The sequence below is a fragment of the Gopherus evgoodei genome, chromosome 3, assembly GCF_007399415.2.
Source record: "Gopherus evgoodei ecotype Sinaloan lineage chromosome 3, rGopEvg1_v1.p, whole genome shotgun sequence".
Taxonomy (NCBI): Eukaryota; Metazoa; Chordata; order Testudines; family Testudinidae; genus Gopherus; species Gopherus evgoodei.
The window spans coordinates 167,661,995-167,682,924 of record NC_044324.1 but is presented as its reverse complement, the minus strand read 5'-3'; the positions used below and the strand labels follow the sequence as shown (position 1 = coordinate 167,682,924).

At 42.9% G+C, this 20,930-nt stretch overlaps 1 protein-coding gene across 1 annotated transcript in view; it reads left to right on the top strand.

The window, feature by feature from the left end:
- ALK (ALK receptor tyrosine kinase) overlaps nt 1-20,930 on the top strand; it is a 638,118-nt gene that overhangs the window by 201,693 nt on the left and 415,495 nt on the right. The gene's annotated exons all lie outside the window — the stretch shown is intronic.

Below are 20,930 nucleotides of genomic sequence, written 5' to 3'. Positions count from 1 at the left end.
TATTGCTCTTTCCATTAACGCATCCATAAAGCAAAAGCCAATATAGATGCTTCATAATATATCTTTCCAATTAGAGTTTACATACTTCAGTGCCTCTGGGAAGCAGTGCACCATCAAAAATATTACCCAAGACATCATGTATATGCCTTTTGAGGTTAAATCTTCCTTGCGGAAATTGTTAATGTGGTTTTCGCTGATATCACCAGTTTCATATATTTTAAGTAACAGGCAGGGGGTGGGGAACCACCAAAGTAGTTATTTGGTGCTAGGTTTTTTCCCTTAAAATATATATTCATTTTACACTGTAGACCAATTATGTTTATTTTAATCCAGTTAAAGTGACTAATGAAGGCTGCACTGTAAAGGCAAGATGCTGAGGTTAGTGTAATTGAGACATCTGTATTCTGTCTTTAGATGTCTGTTTATATTTTTCTTAATAACCATAAGATACATCCACTGTGTCACTAAGCCATTTCCATAGGTACAAGAATAATTACATTGTAAGTTATGATTTATGAACTATTCCTAAAGTTTGGTCTCATTTTGTTGTATAAAATGCTAGCTGAATGGAGAATATATAGGCATCAGGCCAACTCCTATTTACTTTATTCATGTGAGTAATCCCATCCTTTAAATTGATTTGTAATTAATGGACCAAATTCATCCAGAATGCTAACTCCACTGAAATCAATCAATGAAACTGGCTACGCATGAGCAGGATTTGGCCCATCAGATGAGGTTGTTTTTCTTATTTATTTCGAGAGTAACTGTGACAGAATAAGATCCACTGACCAACTTTTTCCCCAACAGCAGCCATCTTTACATGTATCAGTGCTTCAGCTACTTTCCAAGGGTTCCAGTCTCCTTTTGGTACATCCAAAGTGGATTAAGGCTAATGCCTTGGGGGTCTTGGATCCAGGCTGGGAATCTAGGAAGGGGATCTTGTCCTTCCATGTAGTGACACAAATGTTGCAATGTCCTGTTACTGATCATGGGTATTTAAAGGTTTACTCCATCCCTAAGCTGGGCCATGTTGCCCTTTATTTAGCATATTGTGTTAGGCACCAAGCTCTCCATAAGGAACTCAAAACCCCTTTGGCCTCTAAGTTTAGCCCTATTCCCTACCCAACAGCTGCCCTGTCTAGAGATGCTCCCTTCTTCGGTCTCTCTCTCACCTTCCTTATCGGACACAGCCAATTAGAGGTGGGCCAGGAACCATTAAGAAAAACTATTGTAAACTACTGCAGAACAAGCCATCAACTCATCTTTCCTTATAGCATGGGGAATTGAGCAGTTCTAGATCTCTTCCCATCACTGTGTATTTGTAGGTCTTCTGTGGGGTCTCTGACAGGCCATGAAACTTTGTTCTGGAATGTCAACCACTGCCTAGAAAAGAGGTCATTATTTGATCAATATCCAATCCAGCCCACACATGCTCAAAAAACCAAAATACTGGGACCTTATTCTTATGCTGATCAGTGCAAAGTCTGCAGCCATTAAGATCTTTACCACTATCTTATTGCAAATGAGTGTCTCAGCCTGGTTTTCTTCATGGAAACGTAGGTCAATTGACATCATAGAGCTGGTGTTGACTCATCTTGTCCTCAAGGCTCCTCTCTGAACCACAGACACAGAGATTAAATCTTGAGGCTAAGTCACCATTCTGTGCCCTTTCTGGCTGAAATAAAGGAAAGACTCAAAACAAAATCCTTTGATATATTAATCCAGAAACAGCCATTTTTCTGATTTACAAACATTCAGGCATCAAAGGAAGGATGAGCAAGCCAAGAACCCATGAACTCAAACTGTACCCAAAATGACCTTTCTCTTGTGATTTTCAAAAAGTTCAATTACCTTTTTGTTCTCATCATTGCACAAGATCTTTGCTCTTTCCACATCTGGTTGGAAGCAGAAATCTACAGCATCTGTGAAAAGCTGTTCTCTTAGGATCTTTGGCTCAATCACAAGCAAGACAGCTAGCCCAACTTTGCAGACTCAGAGGTATCTGAATGGACCCTCTGGAACCTTTGGCATTTTCCGTTAGTTGTGATCAAGTGCTGGACAAGCAGCTACAATAATTTCCTTTGTATGGTTCTTGTAGCACTGGCCAACTTGCTTTCATTGTCCTTCCAGCATACAAGTGGAAAAGTCAGGAAAATGAAGGGAAGCATTTTGCTATCTACCACAGATTCCAGTCTCTTGGGGTTTGGAGCCTTGCAAGGTGTGTTAACAGTACAATGAAGGTCAGTTTGCAAATCCTTTTCACAGTATGTCATTACGTATGTCACAGTAATTTCATTTAGCAAAGAGATGGGCCCGAGCTGACCTGGAATTCTGATCTGGATCTTAAACACTCCAGAGTTCAAGGATGTTCCAAGTTGAGATTTTTGGTTCAGCTCATTGTAAAGATAATTGGCCTTATTTTAAAAAATCGGATTCAGATCCAGTTCTAGGTTTGGGTGTCACTCAAAGTTGAGCTGTGAATGGAACTGGGGTTTTGTTTCTGACTCCTCCCTAAGAGGTGCTAGTTTTTGATACTGCAAGGTATGGATAGGTCAGGCTTTGCCCAAACAAATTCATGTGCTGCCTTCAGGTCATTTCATCACAGATGGAAGTTGCTATGACATACACAATTTGGAATTTTCCATACTGAACTTAGTACATTTGGGAACAACAAACCATGTTGTCAGACTCCGGTATCTAACTACAAAATAAAACAGAAGCCCTTCAACCCTGAAGACACTGTTCCATTTTTCAGATGGATAGACAGACACGCATCCTCCTAAACTAAGCTCAAAGCTTCCAAAGAGGTGATAATTTAGATAATTCAATTCCTCTTCAATTTATTCTGTGACAAACTAATGATTAAAGGAAAGAATCTAGGAACAAATACAATGAGATACCGTATGTCTTTATTTAGAAACCATAGATTCTATTAAATGTATTGACTTTCTCCTTTGGTTTGTGTAGTAAAAGGAGTATCTATTAAACAAGGGCAGATCCTATTAAATACTGCTTAGTACAGGTGCATGATAAATGAGGCTGTTTACTAATCAATGGCAGCATCTGAATGAATAATACTTGGCACTCTTCATATCAAGTTTCTTTTTATGAGCACTTATTTATTAAGCATCATAATACTGCTTTGAGATAGGTAGGTCTTATCCCCCACTTTACAGCTAGGTAAACTGAGGTAGGATTAAGCAATCCTATAGTGAGTCAGTGACAGAAATGGGAATAGACTCCAGAATGCCTGGCTCCCTATCATCTGCTTGAACCACGTCCTACTCATTAAGATATACAGTACTTTAAAATTCTGAGGCAAGGTGAGACCAAAGAATAAGCCGAAGTGTAATTGTGGCTCACAGACTTTGAAAATGCATCTTGCAGCTAGCATTCCTTTTGCAGGTGGGGAATAGGACAAAGTTGCTTTTTCCGGCCAACAAGCTCAAGCAATTTCTGTTTCTATATCAAGTTGAGATGAGTCTAACTCACTGTGGAATTTGAATCTGGACTTCCTCAGAGTTCAGGATTGTTCAAATCCAGGATTGTAGTTCAAGTTTATCTCTAGGATCGAAGAAGATTCAGGAATAAGAAATACATGGGAGGTATTTATTTACCTTAAACACTGGAGGGTTGGGGTGTATGGCTATATGTGTATATAATTGGATTTGGATTACTGGCAAATCTCTAATGTAGTCCTTAGTGTCACAAAGATTGAGCTCTAGTGGGTAAGGGAAGGGAGATCAACTTGCTTTCTAGCTCTGCCACAGACTCCAGGTATGTCTTCAGTGAAGAGTTAATTCAGGTGATCAGTGCCTGGGTGTGTATAAGCATCCACACTCAAGTTAGTGGGTCCTTACTGGTGCCACTGTGTGTGCCACTAGGACTTCTGGGGGCATTACATCTAGTGGGGGTGTCTAGAAAGAGAACATATCCCAAGTGTTCAGTTAATTGAAACAAATGCTCAATATGGCGAGAATGATTTAATGAGACAGGGACTGGCAAAAACAAATTAACTTGCTATGTAATTGATATGCCATTTTTATTACTGTAGCCAAATGTTTTTTGGGGCTGAGTTATTGAACACTCCTTTATAACCAGAAGATCCTCATTAGTTTCAGTACAAACTTTGGAAAGAGCAGTGGACAACAAATCACTCCTTTTCTGCTTTCCAGGGAAAATGACCAAATCTTCATTTTCCTTTACTTTCCAAAAAAGCACCATCTCCTATTATTTTCCCCTCTGTGGCACTGAACTCAAACAGGCACCATCCCCTCTATCCTTTAAGAGCAGCCATGTTGAGCACACTGGCTGAACCAAAGTGATCGTCAGGAAGTCATTCTGCTAATCACACTGAAGTAACCTATCCCATCCAAAATGGGCCTGTTTTTTAGCTTAGTTCAGTGATTACCAGTTTTTTGTGGGGACAGCTGCTTCAAGTCATCAGACTAAGGAGAACTAGGTTATACCTTTCAGGTAGATAGTATGGTGGGATACTATGGAGGGGCACTGCTCCACTGCGTGCCTGCCTTCACTGGGTTAATAAAAAGAGTGGCTCTTGCTTCATCTTTCTGTTGGGTGTGTCAGACGCTTCCCACTCCACAAAGGAGAGCCAGCTCAGCTGGCTGGTGTGGAGGAGTTGTCATGATACCATGGCCCCTCCTCTCTTCAGTTTGGGAAGATTGACTCTACTGTCCGTGTAAGTGTGAATCAACCCTTTATTGGGTGGCTGGGGCAGCAAAAACACTGGATTATGTATCGTGCCTGCACAGAGACCTATTGGGTGTTAGCCTCTTTTCGTCTCTCTCTTGTGCAACCACAGTGGGCCAGACATAATATGGGCCAAAGGTTTCAGTTGTCCACCACTTCCCATTTAGATGTGCTCACTCCTACCACAGTAAAGCGTGGGCTGCCCAAATCCCAGTCTCCTAGCTCAAGTATTATAGAGATTCAGAGAGAGTCCAGGTAAATAGGAGGCAGGCATGGCAGAGCACCCGTTATTGACTAGGTCTGGCCAAATGCTTGACTACACTAGTGGGTCGATATCAAAAATAGCGAAGTGTAGTCAGTTGATTGAAGACAAAGGAGTGCATCATGAAAAGGAGATACACATGCCACTTTTTCAGGGAAGCAATCTCACAATATTCACCTTACATCAAGGGTCTCGAACATGCGGCCTGGGAGGTTATTTTCTGTGGCCCACGAGGTCCTTGCAGGCCCCCCCCTCGCCTCTTCCAGCATTTACCTAAAGTGGCTCCGGCCTGACACGCACCAGGGGTGGGGCAGACTCCCTCCCTACCCTGCCCTGCCCAGCCCCCACGCCGCTCCAGGAAGCGGACAGAACCTATGGGAGATGCTGGGGGCGGTGCATGAAGCAACAGCAACACACACACCCCGTGTCCCGGCTCCCCCATGTTCCAGCCATTTCCTGGAGCGGCGCAGGGGCAGGGCAGGCAGGCAGGGAGCCTGCCCTGCCCCCGGTGTGTGCCGGGCCAAAGCTCACCCCCTCCAAACCCCTCCTGCAATTGAACCCCCTGCCCCGATCCCCTGCCACACCCCTCCTGCACCCCAACCCACTGCCCTGAGCCCCCTGCTGTGCCCCACACCCCTCCTGCACCCCGGCCTCCTTCCCTGAGCTGCCTGCCGAACCCCTCCTGCACCCTAATCTCCTGCCCTGAGCCCCCTGCCACACCCCTACTGCACCCCAATCCCCTGCTCTGATCCCTTGCTGCACACCACCTGCACCCCAATCCCCTGCCCTGACCCCCTGCTGCACCCCTCATCCCTTCTGCACCCCACACCCCAACTCCCTGCCCTGAGCCCCTACCACTCCCCACACTCCTCCTGCACCCCCTGGGGGCAGGGAGGGGTCGGAGTTGGGCTGGGGATTTCAGGAAAGGGGTGGGAAGAGGCAGGGCAAGGGCAGGACTTCATGGAAGGGATGGAGTGGGGCGGGGCCAAGGGTAGTGTGTCGGGGGGTGTCAGTAATGCGACCCTTGGGTCAAGGTACTAGTCCTCATGTGGCCCTTGTGGTCACTTGAGCTTGAGACCCCAGCCTTACATAGTCTTGAGTGCACACTTTTGAAGCACACCACCTGTGTTTATTTATCCTGTAGTAATTTACAAACTAAAAGCTTTCTATATGTCAGCCAAGATTCAACCTGCCAGTTTGTAATACTTTATTTTCTTGTACCTTCCTTATCTTTGTTTTCAATACCACATTCCATGTGTCAGGGAGCCTTGGAGGTACCTCCTAGCTGTACCAGGACGTGCATTCAAACACTTTATTTCTGACACGTTTTTATTTGTCTGTTCCAAGCAACATAACAAATCCACAGTTATACTTCTTACATTAACTACCCAACCTTCATATAGGATTTGTATACAATATTAATGTTGTGCATGTAATATATAATAGTGTGATGTGCCATACGCATTGCAAATATATGCTGTATATTGGCTAATGCTGTGCAACAGGAACTCCTCATTGCCAGTGAGCTGCAAAGGGGTGGGGTGGGGGGAGAGGTGGAACAACATTTATTTGCTTCTTTAAGATGTAGGAAGGTGGCCTGAAAGGCTGCTTGCTTCTTATGTTCATGACATACAAACGGAAGTTAGACAGACATAAAATACTCTTGATGGAAGGTTGCAATGTAACAATACTTTCTTTCTTAGAATTCAGAATGAGAACACACAGTACCCCAAAACTGAGAGCGACAAAACAGTCTGCTCTCTAAAATGGAGAGACACAACTCACCCCACCTTACTCTGAGCTGCCTGCCCACAAACACACTCTTCCCTACCAAGCCCCCTGCCTGCAAGCAGGACCAGGAAAATCCCTGAGAATGTAAAGAGATCACATTTTTAATATTTTTCAATATACCACAGTTATATTTGACATTCAGGTCTTGTCTAAACATTTTTCTCTAGGAGAGGATTCTATGTGTGACTGGAGACCTACCAGGTCTATGACATCCTAGATACCAAGCAAGTAATTGGAAGTAATTACCAAGAGTCATTGAAAAGGGAAATATTTTTTATCCAGACTGTCTAAAAGTCTGGTTTGTTTTTTGTTAATAACTGTTCAACTCAAATGCCAGACAAAGAGTTGGGGGGAAAGTTTTCCCAATTAAAGATTAAAATATCAATATCCCTTCTCTTGACACCTGAAAGAGTTCCTAGTCCACTTGTTTGATCCTCTCTGAGTGATGGCAACAAAACAGGGAGTTGAGATATTTCTTCCTGAAAGTAAAACAAAAACCAAAACCAAAAACCTAATTCAGGCCTTGGATTGTTGTGATGTAAAAACAAAAAAAAGGGCCCAAATCTATTTTTTTCTCATTTGATCTTCAGATAGGCCCTATTTAAGCATGTCTTTAAACTTTAAGCATGCGAGTAGGCCTACTGAATTTGGTGGGACCATTTTCACTGTTAATCATTAAGAATGTACGTTAGAGTTTTGCTGGTTTGGAGCAGCTTTGATGGTTAAGCCCTTAGAGCACGTTTCATCTGTTAGTTTGTGTCTCTTTAGTTGCTGAGATCTGCAGTTTGAGGAGGCTAGTGACTTATTCCCAGCCATCAGACAGGATTAAGTTTCTCTGCTTGAAAAGGGACAAAGGACCCCATAAAGATTCTGCTCCCCGCCCCTTCATTGGCTGAAAGGCAATCAGTGAAAGAAGTGAGCAGTTTGTCGTTTTTCTCTTACCAGATGTCCCTTTAATTGATGATTTTTTTTTACCACCACTATTTTAAAAAATAAAATTGAGCAATGTACTTTTTTGCCTGATTGACAGCAACTTAATGAGGGGTTGTGACTTTGTAATCAATTTTCATTATCATTGTGTTGCTAATAGTGCCAAAAATAACTCCAGATTTGCTCTTGGGTGATTGATTACTGAAACCATTTAAGAATAATTGATGCTTTATTGCCTAAAGATACTTTTTATTTACACTTTATTTTTAAAGGAATAAAATGAAGGCTTTCTGGAAAATATTTATTTGGCTTCCCATACAGAATACAATATATTTTTATTTAGAGAACTATTATCATACATGGACATATGAACTATTACTAAGACAGTATGTCTTGTGGTTAGAGCAGGAGACTGAAATTCAGAATTTCTAGGTGGTCTTTCTACCTCTGCCACTGATGCGGGATGATGGTGGACATGTCAATTAATCTTTCCGTCTCTGTTTACCCATGAGGAAAACTGATTATGTTTAGCAAGCTCAGGACTTAAAAGGCTGCCGTGGTGCGGCTGCAGTGCTTCAGTGTCAACGCTACCTATGCCCACAGGAGGGCTTCTCCCATCTGAGTAGGTACTCCACCTGCCAAAAGAGGTGTCCATAGGAGAAGACCTCCTGATGTTATAGTGCTGTTTACCTGGGGGAGTTAGGTTGGTATAACTGTGTTGCTCAGGGACCCAGGGTGTGCATTTTCCACACCCCTGAGCAGCATAGTTATATCGACATACGCTGCTAGTGTAGCTCAAGTCTCAGTTAGATATTGTGAAACTAAAGGGCTTGACTCGGGAAAAATAACTTTTTTTTTTAAAGGAAGGTGGGCAAATGTGTTGTCGGCGTACATGTTTATTGTGTCTAATGACTCAAGAGTAAATCTGATCAATTTACAAATGAAAAGATGGCTTTCTTAAGTATTAGCCCTGCAACCTTAACGTGGAATCTGAAAGCAATGTCAAGTTTTCTGGTTTTTGCATCATCAACAGTAATGAATATTCTGTGACTGGAACTTCTGCAGTCATCAATTCTATTGCTAATTGTAACTAACAGTTCTACAGACAATGCATGAGCAAAATGGAATCTAGCTACTCTCCCAAAATCTCAGAGTTAAAAAGTTGTTAGCTAACAAAGCAGATGGACTTGATTGGCTGCACCCATCACTGCAATCAGTTGAAAGAAAAGGCCGTTTTTACATTGTTTTTACAGCAGAACCTCACTTGAATATTTGCACAGTTCTTTGAGTTCCTCCAAACAGAAGGTACTATAAGTGAATAGTAGTACTATCCCATTTGCAAATGACATTGGATCATTCTGTTCCTTGCCCGGAATTGGGTAGTGAGGATAGATTCACATTAATGTCATCAAATAAATTTTTAACAATGTTAAATCCATATCTTCATAAAACTAAATGAGATTTCTCCAAACATAGCTACCTATTTATATGCAGTGTGTACTGTGCAGACCACCTCACTATTTTTAAAGTAACTACCAATCAGCACAAGGAGTCTAGCAGACTCTGCATTCTCCATAATTACACCCAATTTTCCAATTGAATTATCCCATGATTTAATTCCTTTGCCTGCATCTGGAGAGCATCAGCAATGTGCAGCTGCTGGGGCTTTGAGAGCTAATTGTTGCTAAATGCATTAGAGTAGCCCTGTTACAATGATTTCAGAAAGTAATTAAAACCCAGCTCACTTCTGGACTAAACTTTTTGCTTCTCATTTCCAAGTCTGTTAAATCTTGTTGTGAAAGAGCCTGTGGGCTAGTTGCATCTGGCACCTGCTGTTGCAGACCAATCTCATTCACAGTAAATAGATTTACAGTAGTAAACTGAAAGATAGGCATGTTCAAATGCAAAGATTAACAGAAACATGCCAGGGTCTGTTAAGCCTAATGGCTATGGCTTAGAGACTGCTGATAAATAGGGTTAGTTGTGTTATAATTATGATTGCAATTCACAAGCTTTTTGGTAGCTGTACAAACAATGGGACAATAGAAATAGCTACACAGATGCCCCTATTTTTCCATGCAGAATGAAAAATAATGATGCATTGGGCATGACTCTTTACAGTGCAAGGTCCTATGTAGAGAGCAAGTCCTAGGCTCTTGTGAATGTGGCACCTCTTGGTGTAGGGGTTGCCAAGCATTACAGCTGGGAACAAGAAGTATTTTCGTTTTGGAATAGAAGGTGTAAGAGGTAAGAGCATTGAGACTCTCATGGGGTTAGGATTAGTAGGGCCCTCCTGGAGGAGGAAGATCATTAGGAAACTGAAGAAACTAGAGCCACCCTAAACGTATCTACAACTTTTTTGTTTTGGTCTCAGCAAGCAGCTGAGGTCTGTGGGTCCAGAAAGGTCATATTGGCAGTGGGCATGGGCAGGCTTGGAAGCTGGAAGTCTGGAAATGGATCTTTTCAGTAGATGCCAGAATGCTGCTAATGCGCAATTTTGAATTCCGCTCAGCATCTTCCTATGTTACTGAAGAACTGTGCTCCAACGTTAATATACAATTAATATGTCTGAGGGAGTTTTTGCTTTGATTTTGGTCCTATTTAGAGATGGTTTTGTATCAAAATCCTGGAGCTGAATCCCCTGGAATTTTGGGGGGATCTGAACTTTATAAATTGGCCTCATCTTAAATTCTATTGTTTTCAACAGAAATTGATTAGCCAGCCATCAGAGTATCGGTTTACATTATCAAGGCTATCTCTGTGAGCTGATGGGGAGAGACATTCTGGGTTTCCTTTTCTTTTTAGATGGATGATTAGATTCTAATAAGAACAGTACAGTCTATGCAGAGGCCCCAGTTCCACATTTTCCATGGAGACAGAGTATTATGGCCAGAGATGCCCTAAATTCAATCTAGGATATTCTAAAATGCTTTCCATGGCAGCCCTTTCTCTGTTAGTGTAGTGTGAAAACAAAGCTGATCAACTGAGAGGTAGTTTTAGAACATGAGATCTTCAAAAAGATCTCACAAAACTAAGTGATTGGGCAATAAAATGCAAATGAAATTTAATGTGGATAAATGTAAAGTAAAAGCAGCAAAGAATCCTGTGGCACCTTATAGACTAACAGACGTTTTGGAGCATGAGCTTTCGTGGGTGAATACCCACTTCCTCAGATGCATGCATCTGAGGAAGTGGGTATTCACCCACGAAAGCTCATGCTCCAAAACGTCTGTTAGTCTATAAGGTGCCACAGGATTCTTTGCTGCTTTTACAGATCCAGACTAACACGGCTACCCTCTGATAAATGTAAAGTAATACACATTGGAAAAAATAACCCCCAACTATACATACAATATGATGGGGGCTAATTTAGCTACGAGTCAGGAAAAAGATCTTGGCGTCATCATGGATAGTTCTCTGAAGATGTCCATGCAGTGCGCAGAAGCGGTCAAAAAAGCAAACAGGATGTTAGGAATCATTAAAAAGGGGATAGAGAATAAGACTGAGAATATATTATTGCCCTTATATAAATCCATGGTACGCTCACATCTCGAATACTGTGTACAGATGTGGTCTTCTCACCTCAAAAGATATTCTGGCACTAGAAAAGGTTCAGAAAAGGGCAACTAAAATGATTAGGGGTTTGGAGAGGGTCCCATACGAGGAGAGATTAAAGAGGCTAAGCCTCTTCAGCTTGGAAAAGAGGAGACTAAGGGGGGATATGGTAGAGGTATATAAAATCATGAGTGATGTGGAGAAAGTGGATAAGGAAAAGTTATTTACTTATTCTCATAATACAAGAACTAGGGGTCACCAAATGAAATTAATAGGTAGCAGGTTTAAAACAAATAAAAGGAAGTTCTTCTACACACAGCGCACAGTCAACTTGTGGAACTCCTTACCTGAGGAGGTTGTGAAGGCTGGGACTATAACAATGTTTATAAAGGGAACTGGATACATTCATGGTGGCTAAGTCCATAAATGGCTATTAGCCAGGAAGGGTAAAGAATGGTGTCCCTAGCCTCTGTTCATCAGAGGATGGAGATGGATGGCAGGAGAGAGATCACTTGATCATTGCCTATTAGCATCACTGCCTCTGGGGCACCTGGCGTTGGCCACTGTTGGTAGACAGATACTGGGCTAGATGGACCTTTGGTCTGACCCGGTACGGCTGTTCTTATGTTCTTATGATATAGGGGTAGGAGTAGGACATGACCCTCACAAAACATGAATTCTATTTCCAGCTTTGCCAGTGACTTGCTGTGTAACCTTTGGGGCCAGTCACCTAACCTTTTTGACCTTCAATTACTCCATCTGTAGATTGGGGATAATAATATCCTCCTTTGTAAAGTGCTTTGAGGCATGTATGAATGTGAAGTGCTAATCATTATTTCATGATTTTACTATTTCTCTAATTCAAATGTCAAGCAATTTCTATTTCTCTACCAAGGAAAGTACAAGCAAATGCTATTGTTAAATATATTTCTTTGTTTTTAAAAAGTCACCCGGAGAACATAGGTGCATAGTGTTAAGCCTCTGAATTTATATTTAGGCACTAAAATAGAAGTGGACTCAGTGCTGAGCATCCATAAATCCCACTGAAGCCAATGGGTTCTTCAGGTGCTCAGCATCTCTGAGCATCAAGACATCTCTAGGCTTTGGCCATTATAAATACTCAGCCAAATAAAGTTGCAGTCCCCGGCTTGTAGCAAATTGATAGACTTATCATGTGTGCTAAAAATTTTAAATGCACCTGAGACCCGATCCTCAGCTGGTGTAAATCAAGTTAGCCCCATAGAAGTTCATGAGTTATGCTTATTTCTGAGGATCAAAAGAACAAAACAGCAGTTGGAACCTCCACAGTTTATTTAATAGATTAGGATCAAAATATCCAACTATCTGTACTGGTGAATTTTATGTGAACTTGGAGTTGAAACAGACTGCTAATTACCCAGTGTTAATATCTTTAATGCATTTGAAAGGCTTTAAGGTTTGTGTGCTGTATGTGACACAAAGTGCATGCAAGAACCAGCACAATCCTCTAAAGTAACTTGTGGTTTTTGTACAATATATTTATTATCATGTAGCTACTTGCTTATGATGCAGCATAGGAATTTCAGTTCTGCTAACTGAGCCTTCTGCAGAAGTGAGGAGTTCAATATTTATCTTTCTAATCTCACAAAAAGATGGAAAAGCTACATCCTTTGAACAACTATTATTCAAAAATTATTTTGAATTCAAGTTGACTCTGATTATATCTGAACAATGTAAACATGACTGCTTTTGCCTAATGATTATGTCTGGCTCAGGATTTCTTCTTCTTCCAGAGGGAATCATATTGTGCAAGTTTAATGTACCCAGAACACTAAGGCAACAAGCAATTGAGTTAGTTTCTCCTTGTGAAAGTTCCCTTTGTTTGCTCTGCCCAGCCAAACAGAGGGAAGCAAATTTCTGCAGTGCTTGTTTGTTAAAGGATTTAAAAATAAGTTTGTCCCCAAATTTGACTGCCTTCCAGGGACATAGACAAGCCCCAACATTAAAGTTTTCATTTAAAAAAAGGGGGGTAGAGGAGAGACAAGGGCTTTACCTACCCATTGTTTCCTCTGTTTCTTGGGCAGAGAGGGTGCCCCACAGAAATGAACCATTGTACTTCCTCTACAAGTGGCAGGATCTAGGGAGCCCATGCAGACAGATACAAATCCATTACATGTTACAGAGCCCAGCTGCAAAGGGACTCCTCACTAGACAGGGCTTTGGAAAAGGGTGTCGTAAAAGAATAGAGCAGGACCATACGATCTACTGCTACTTGGATTTACAGGCAATTGCCCCAGTGAGCAGGCCCAGAAGCTATGATGTAAACATCGCCATAGTCTTCCTCCTATCCCATCACATTGGATATTGGGCCAGTTTCCAGTTGAGTAGTATCCAGCAATGGGCCCTTCTTAAAAATCTGAAGGTGAGTTGGATTAAGGAGACAGATAGGTCACCTCTCTGTAGTCTTGTGTGGAGAACTTTCTGACTAGAATTATGTGAAATTCAGTAGGCCTGATTCTTCTCTCATCCTTGTGTAAATCAAGAGCAATTCCACTGAAGTCAGTAGAGTTCTACTTGTGTAAAACCCATGTAAAGGCAGAATCAGACCCACTGTGTTTAGCTTGCAGAGGACCTGATTTTTCAGAGGTGCAGAGCATCTACTGCTCTCGTTAACTTCATCTGTAGTTGGGAGTGCCCAGTACTCCTGAAAATAAGGTGGTCACAGGTACTTATGAACATGTTCTTTGGTTTGATAGGGATGGAAACAAGCTGTAAAGCTTGAATCTAGAGATGGATTTCAAATGAATGAAGTTTAAAGTTGTTCACATCCAGGGTTCATCCTGATACAGACAAATTTTAAAAAGTCTCTCAGTAGCATGCAGTTAAACTGCAATCCACAAAAAAAGCAGTAGCCAAATGACATGAAAAGGAAAAGTTCAGCTTGAGTAATGCCAGTAGAGAGAGTGTAAGGCAGTTAGCTTGGCAGAACAAAAGATAATGTTCCATTGATAGAAAACCTTTCACCCAGATTAATAATAATTTGTACTAGAACGGTGCTTCTCATCCAAAGATCTTAGTGCTTTACAAGCATGAATTAATCTTCATTACACTCCTGTGAGATGTGCACATTTATTAGACCCATTTTACATACAGGAAACTTGAGACAGAAAGGCCAAATGATTTGCCCAAAGGCACACAGTGAGCTGTGTACAGAGCTGAGGATAGAACCCAGGAATCTTGGCTCTCAGTTCCCTGCTGTAACCACTAACCTACAGTGATAACAAATGGCCTTAATGTGCGGTTTCCAAACTAGATATAAATGAGTTGCTTTGCTTCACCACAAGCCTTACTGCTGTAGAACAGATGACTCACTGTGATGTATGTTGTTTTTTCTCCTTTCCCTAGGTGGATGTTATATTTGATCCTGGTAGAATGTTATTCTGTTTGGGATCCCAAGGCGCTCTCTAATTATTTACTTTGTACAGTGACTGCAGTGTGCTGGTTCCTGTACAGATAAGTCTGAAGACGTGGGAAGGGAAGAAGCAAAAACAGCATGACTGAATAGTGCAATTTAGTTGGCAACTTGTTGGTTTCATGACATTTGGTTGCTGCTTGTTCTTTCTGCAATTCCTTACATGAACAGTAGACAGGGGCGGCTCTAGATATTTCTCAGCCCCAAGCACGGCGGCATGCTGCGGGGGGCGCTCTGCCGCTTGCCGGTCCCGCGGCTCCGGTGGACTTCCCACAGACGTGCCTGCGGAGGGTCCGCTGGTCCCGTGGCTTCAGTGGACCTCCCACAGGCGTCCCACCAAAGCCGCAGGACCAGCAGACCCTCCACAGGCACACTTGTGGGAAGTCTACCGGAGCCGGCAAAGCACCCCCTGCGGCATGCCGCCTCAAGCAAGCGCTTGGCGTGCTGGGGCCTGGAGCCATCCCTGACAGTAGATTGTCATCAACCCCACATGTGACCTCTTCCCTGTAGAGGATAATTGCTGTGGCTCTTAATCTTCTTCCAGGCCAAGGGAAGAGAGAGGCAGATGAATGGCCTTTACTGACATTGCTTCATTGTAGATTGAGGGCTTGTCTACACTTACAGCATAGCAGTGGTGCAGTTGCAGCGCTTAGTGGAGATGTTACCTACACTGATGAGAGAGCTTCTCCTGTCTGTGCTGGTACTCCACCTCCCCAAGAGGTGGAGCTATGTCAACAGGAGAAGCTGCCCCATACAAGAGGGGTTCGCTCGGTATAACTACATTGCTGTAGGAAGTGAAAAAGTCTGTAATGTAGACCAGGACTTACTCTTTATAAGAACAGACATGCTGGGTCAGATCAGTGCTCTGTCTACCCCAGTGTTCTGACTTTGGACAGTGGCAAGATGCTTCAGAGCGAATGAACAGAACAGGGCAATTTTGAGTAATCCATCCCTGTCGTCCAGTCCCAGCTTCTGGCAGGCAGAAGTTTAGGGATTCCTGGAATATGAGGTTGCATCCCTGACCATCTTGGCTAATAGCCATTGATGGACCTATCCCCATTAACTTATCTAGTTCTTTTTTGAACCCAGTTATACTTTGCTTTCACAAGATCCACTGGCAACAAGTTGACTGTGCCTTGTGTGAAAAAGCACTTCCTCTTGTTTGTTTTAAACCTGATAGCTATTAATTTCATTGGCTGACACCTAGTTCTTGTGTTCTGTGAAGGGGTAAATAACACTTTCTTATTCACTTCCTCTACACCATTCATGATTTTATAGACCTCTCTCAGATCCACCCCTTAGTTGTTTCTTTTCTAAGCTGAATAGACCTGTCTTTTTAACCTCCTCTCATATGGAAACTGTTCCATACCTCTCATCATTTTTGTTGCCCTCTTCTGAACCTTTTCCAATTCTAATATACCTTTGTTTTGTTTTTTGAGATGAGGCGAACAGAACAGCACTCAGTATTCAAGGTGTGAGTGTACTGTGGATTTATATAGTGGCATTATGATATTTTCTGGCTTATTATCGATCCCTTTCCTAATGTTTCCTACATTGTTAGCTTTTTTGACTGCTGTTGCACATTGGTGTATAGATCTCCTCAGTATTTCTAGCGCATCCATCATTGTAGTATCTAAACTGATGAGCTGGGAGGCACTTGTTCAGGCAGCCTCCTTCCCTTCTTTAAGATTCTGAGTGCTTTAATTAGTTTTGTTTTGATTATTATTTTACGATGTGTCTAATTCTTCCTCAAGCCTGGGGTATGCTCAACCTCACATCGCTTCCCAACCTGAGCTTGATGAGCCAGAGCCTCAGCTTTCTGTAAATCAGTGTAGCTCCATTGACTTCAGTGGAGCACTGCTGATTGACACCAGTTGAGGGTCTGGCCCTCTGTGTTGCTGGCAGGCTGCTGGGCTCTTTTCACTTTCCAAAATCCTTTTATGGCGGTTGGCTTGTTTTTTAATGGATTTTAATGTCCTGAAGTCTCTGCAATTCTCCTGAATATAGTTTTACAAGCTAGAATGAAGGGAGCTTTGGTTTGTGTACAGTAATCACACAGCAGAATGCAGTGGCAGCAAGCCACTTGTAGTGTTTATTTAAATATGTTGTGATGAGGTAAAAACAGGCACTCAGCAGCCTGGTTGGTTCCCTCTGCTCCTCCTAACAATCTTGTGTTGTGAGCTACGCAGTTTGCTTTTGGTAAGTGTGCAATTAAGGATATTGTATTCTAATTACCTGGCCAATTACATGAAATGCAAAATTCCCTGTCAATGCTGCCACAGTGTTCTGAACTGCAGACACTCATGATTAAGACTGTCCCTTGATGATGAAGTTGATAATTAATAAGAGAGATTTTATTACATTGCACAGAAAATTGAAGGGAGAACAGACTTGGTTTTTGAGTTTATTTTTGATAGGAGGATACTTTCTAACACTATCATGTTAAATGGTTGTTAACAGTGTCAGGGAGAAAAGCTGGCTTTTTTCTCTTTGTTTATTAAAATATAATAAAAATTTCATATGTATATCTGGAAGCCACTTCCTGGGCTGCTTGTTCCAATGCAAACATCAGCTATAACTGAGGAAAAAGTTCTCCCACCAATTCTCAAACCTAACCACTGGACTATAGGGTATTCTGAGGGACACATTCAAGCCACGAACCAACTCTCCAAATTCTTGCCCTTGACTGTCTTTTGTGCAGGTTAAGTGTGCTTAGCCAACAGATTGGCCTCCACAGGTGAAATGGGCAGGACAAGGCCTATTCTGAGAATCCCACTGGGGTTTAGGAGTGACTTACAGTGCCAAGAAACTCTGCAGTGTCAGAGTTTGTGCACGTCCACTGGTGGAAATTTAGATTGCCGTGGGGATTTTACTATCTGAAACATAAGTGTCTACAGGATTAGGCAGCAGCTGAACAGTAGTTTTGTAAATGCCAGTGGTGCCTAAATCCTTTTGAGAGTCTAGATTTAGCACCTTTCACATAAAATCAATGACAATAGCAAAGTCCTTAGTGGACTTTGTGATGGTGATAATGGTTATATGCTCAGATGTTCTGATAATCAGAAGCAAATAGTACCAATCCCTCATTATTAGTACCTCTAAAGGCCTGGTATGTTTTACATACCTGACCTTGACACATTTCTGAACTTTCCATCCCTCTTGAGGCTTCAAAATTGGGCTGAAAATCTTTCTGACAAGGTAGGCGAGGTAATATCTTTTATTGGACCAACTTCTGTGGCTGGAAGGTACAAGCTTTCGAGCCACGCAGAGCTCTTCTTCAGCTCGGGGGAAAGAAGCAAGCAGAATGTCTGAGCTAAATACAAGTTGGGACAAATTGTTAAGCAAAAAGGAGCAAGGAGCATTGGAGGCAGTCACCTGACATGAAGTGGGAAGGTGGGGGTTAGATGGTTATGCATGAAGGGTTTGAAGTGGGCAATTAAGGGTAGCAGGCAGTGTGATGTGTTACAAATTGTTGTAATGAGCGGTAAAATCAGTGTCCCTGCTAGATGCCAAAATCCACAGATTTAACAGAGTTATATGTTTAAGTTCCCAGGCTTGCTTTCTGAAGGTGTTGTGCAGGTTTCCTTTAAGGAAAAGTATTGAAAGATACAATATGGAGTGATTGCTTTGTGAAAAGTGTTCACCACAGATGATACGGTATCTTTTTGTCTTCAATCATTTTTCTGTGTGTATTCATTCCAGAGTGTAGTGATTATCTGGTTTCACCCACATAGTTGTTGATGGGACATTTGATCCACAGCATGGGGTACCCAACATCTTGTGGTAAGCATATGTAGGACCCACAAATCTTGAAAGTTGTGTTGTTGTTGTTTTTTGTAATCACTTGCAGACAGGCTGCAAATACCATGAGTTTAGCATATCCTTACCTGTGAGATGATGATGTCTAAACTAAGGCCATGACTACACTTGCAGATGTAGAACACTTTCAGATAAACCAGCCTTCGGAGATTGCACCAGGGAAAGCGCTCCAGTCTGTCCACACTGACAGCTGCAAGCACACTGGCGTGGCCACATTCATGGCACTTGAAGTGGTATTTGGAGCGATGCATTATGGGCAGCTATCCCACAGAACACCTCTTCCCATTCTGGTGCTGTGGCTTGTGGGAAGGGGGTGTGGGGTGCGGAGCAATCTGGATCCTGTCCTAACGCCCTGTTATGCATCGCTTCACATCCCAGCAATCCCTCTGCATCCATCCAATTTAGCGCCATCTTTCAGTGGTTTCTGTGCAGAGTGCACTTTGTCTTCCCTTTCGGTCTGCAGGAATGGAGCCTGAACTGCTGTAGAACATGCTGACAAGTTGCGCCAGCATGTCCCATTTGGCAGCCTAGTTACTGCTTAAGATCCAAAGTGACAGTGAGATGTCCAATGATGATATTGAGTCACGTAACGCTTATGACACAAAATTGCTTGTCTCATTCACGGACATGCTCTCCACCGTGAAATGCTCCTTTTGGGCTCGGGAAACAAGCACTGAGTGGTGGGATCACATCATCCTGCAAGTCTTGGATGAGGAGCAGTGGCTGCAGAACTTTCGAATGAGAAAAGCCACTTTCATGGGACTGTGTGCTGAGCTTGCCCCCACCCTGTGGCACAAGGACACGAGATTGAGAGCTGCCCTGATGGTGGAGAAGCAGGTGGCTATTGCAATCTGGAAGCTGGTAACTCCAGACAGCTACCGATCAGTCATTAACCAGTTTGGAGTGGGAAAGTCGATGGTTGGAATTGTGTTGATGCAAGTTTGCAGGGCCATTAATCACATCCTGCTCAGAAGAGCCGTGACTCCGGGTAATGTGCATGACATTGTCGCTGGCTTTGAACAAATGGGTTTCCCCAACTGCGGAGGGGTGATAGATGGAACGCATATTCCTATTCTGGCACCAGCTCACCTAGCCTCCGAGTACGTTAACCGAAAGAGGTATTTCTCCATGGTTCTCCAGGCGTTTGTGGATCACCGTAGTCATTTCATTGACATTAACGCAGGCTGGCCCGGAAAGCTGCATGATGCACGCATCTTTTGGAACATTTGCCTGTCAGGAAACTGCAAGCCAGGACTTTTTTCCCCAGTCCAAAGGATCACCGTAGGGGAAATCAAAATGTCCATTGTGATCCTTGGAGACCCCACTTACCCTTTAATGCCATGGCTTATGAAACCCTACACAAGCAGCCTGGACAGCCGCCAGGAATGGTTCAACTACAGGCTGAGCTGGGGCCGAATGACTGTGGAGTGTGCTTTTGGCTGTTTGAAGGGTTGCTGGCACTCTCTTTATGGGAAGCTGGACTTGGCTGAAGACAGCATCCCCGTAGTTATATCCGCATGTTGTACCCGCCATAATATTTGTGAAGGGAAGGGTTAAAGCTTCACTCAGGCATGGGCCTCGGAATTCAACACCTGGAGGCTGAATTTGCGCAGCCAGAGAGCAGGGATATTAGAGGGGCCCAGCGTGGGGCTGCAAGGATTAGGGATGCCTTGAGGGAGCAATTTGAGGCTCAAAGACACCAGTAATGTCTGGTGCCCTGCACGGGAGTTAAGTGCAGTGGCTGTGTTTGGTACACTGACTTGCAGTGCTTGTTGCTTTCCTGGGCTAAGATATATTTTGCTTTATGCACTAATAAAGTATGTTTTCAAAGTAAAAAAAAAATTTATTGAAAAGAAAATTCATTTATTTGGGGAAAAAACCAACATAACACAGAAATACCAAAAGGGCAAGGGGTTGGGGTGGGGACCAGTTCACTCATAGGCTTGAGTATGTCCTGATTTCATATGCTCGAATCCTGTCTGGAGTGCTGTGCGCTGAGTGCTGCACTTCAGGATGGCTATAAGTCATGTTAATGGGGGACTGAGTGCAGTGGATAAGGGTCGTAGTTTTTGTGGGTGGGTGGTGAACCTACGGGTGTAGGAGGCAGCTGGAGTCAGTAAGAACCCAGATGTTGGGGAGAGTGGGATGGAGGAGACATGGGGGCACAAGGGGAAGAGTTTTGGGACAAGGGCTGCGGGGGGAGGTGAGCACGGTAGTGTTCCGGCTGCATGGCAATGAGCGCCTGGATAGAATCCGCTTGGTGCTCCATTATGCTGATCAGCTGTTCCATGCTTTGCCGCTGGTGCCGAATTTTCCTGGCTGATCCTCCTTTCGCTCTCCCTCCACTTCTGTGTCTTTCAATTCTCGTTTACACACTGCTGCATGACTTCATGCAGCATGTCTTCTTTG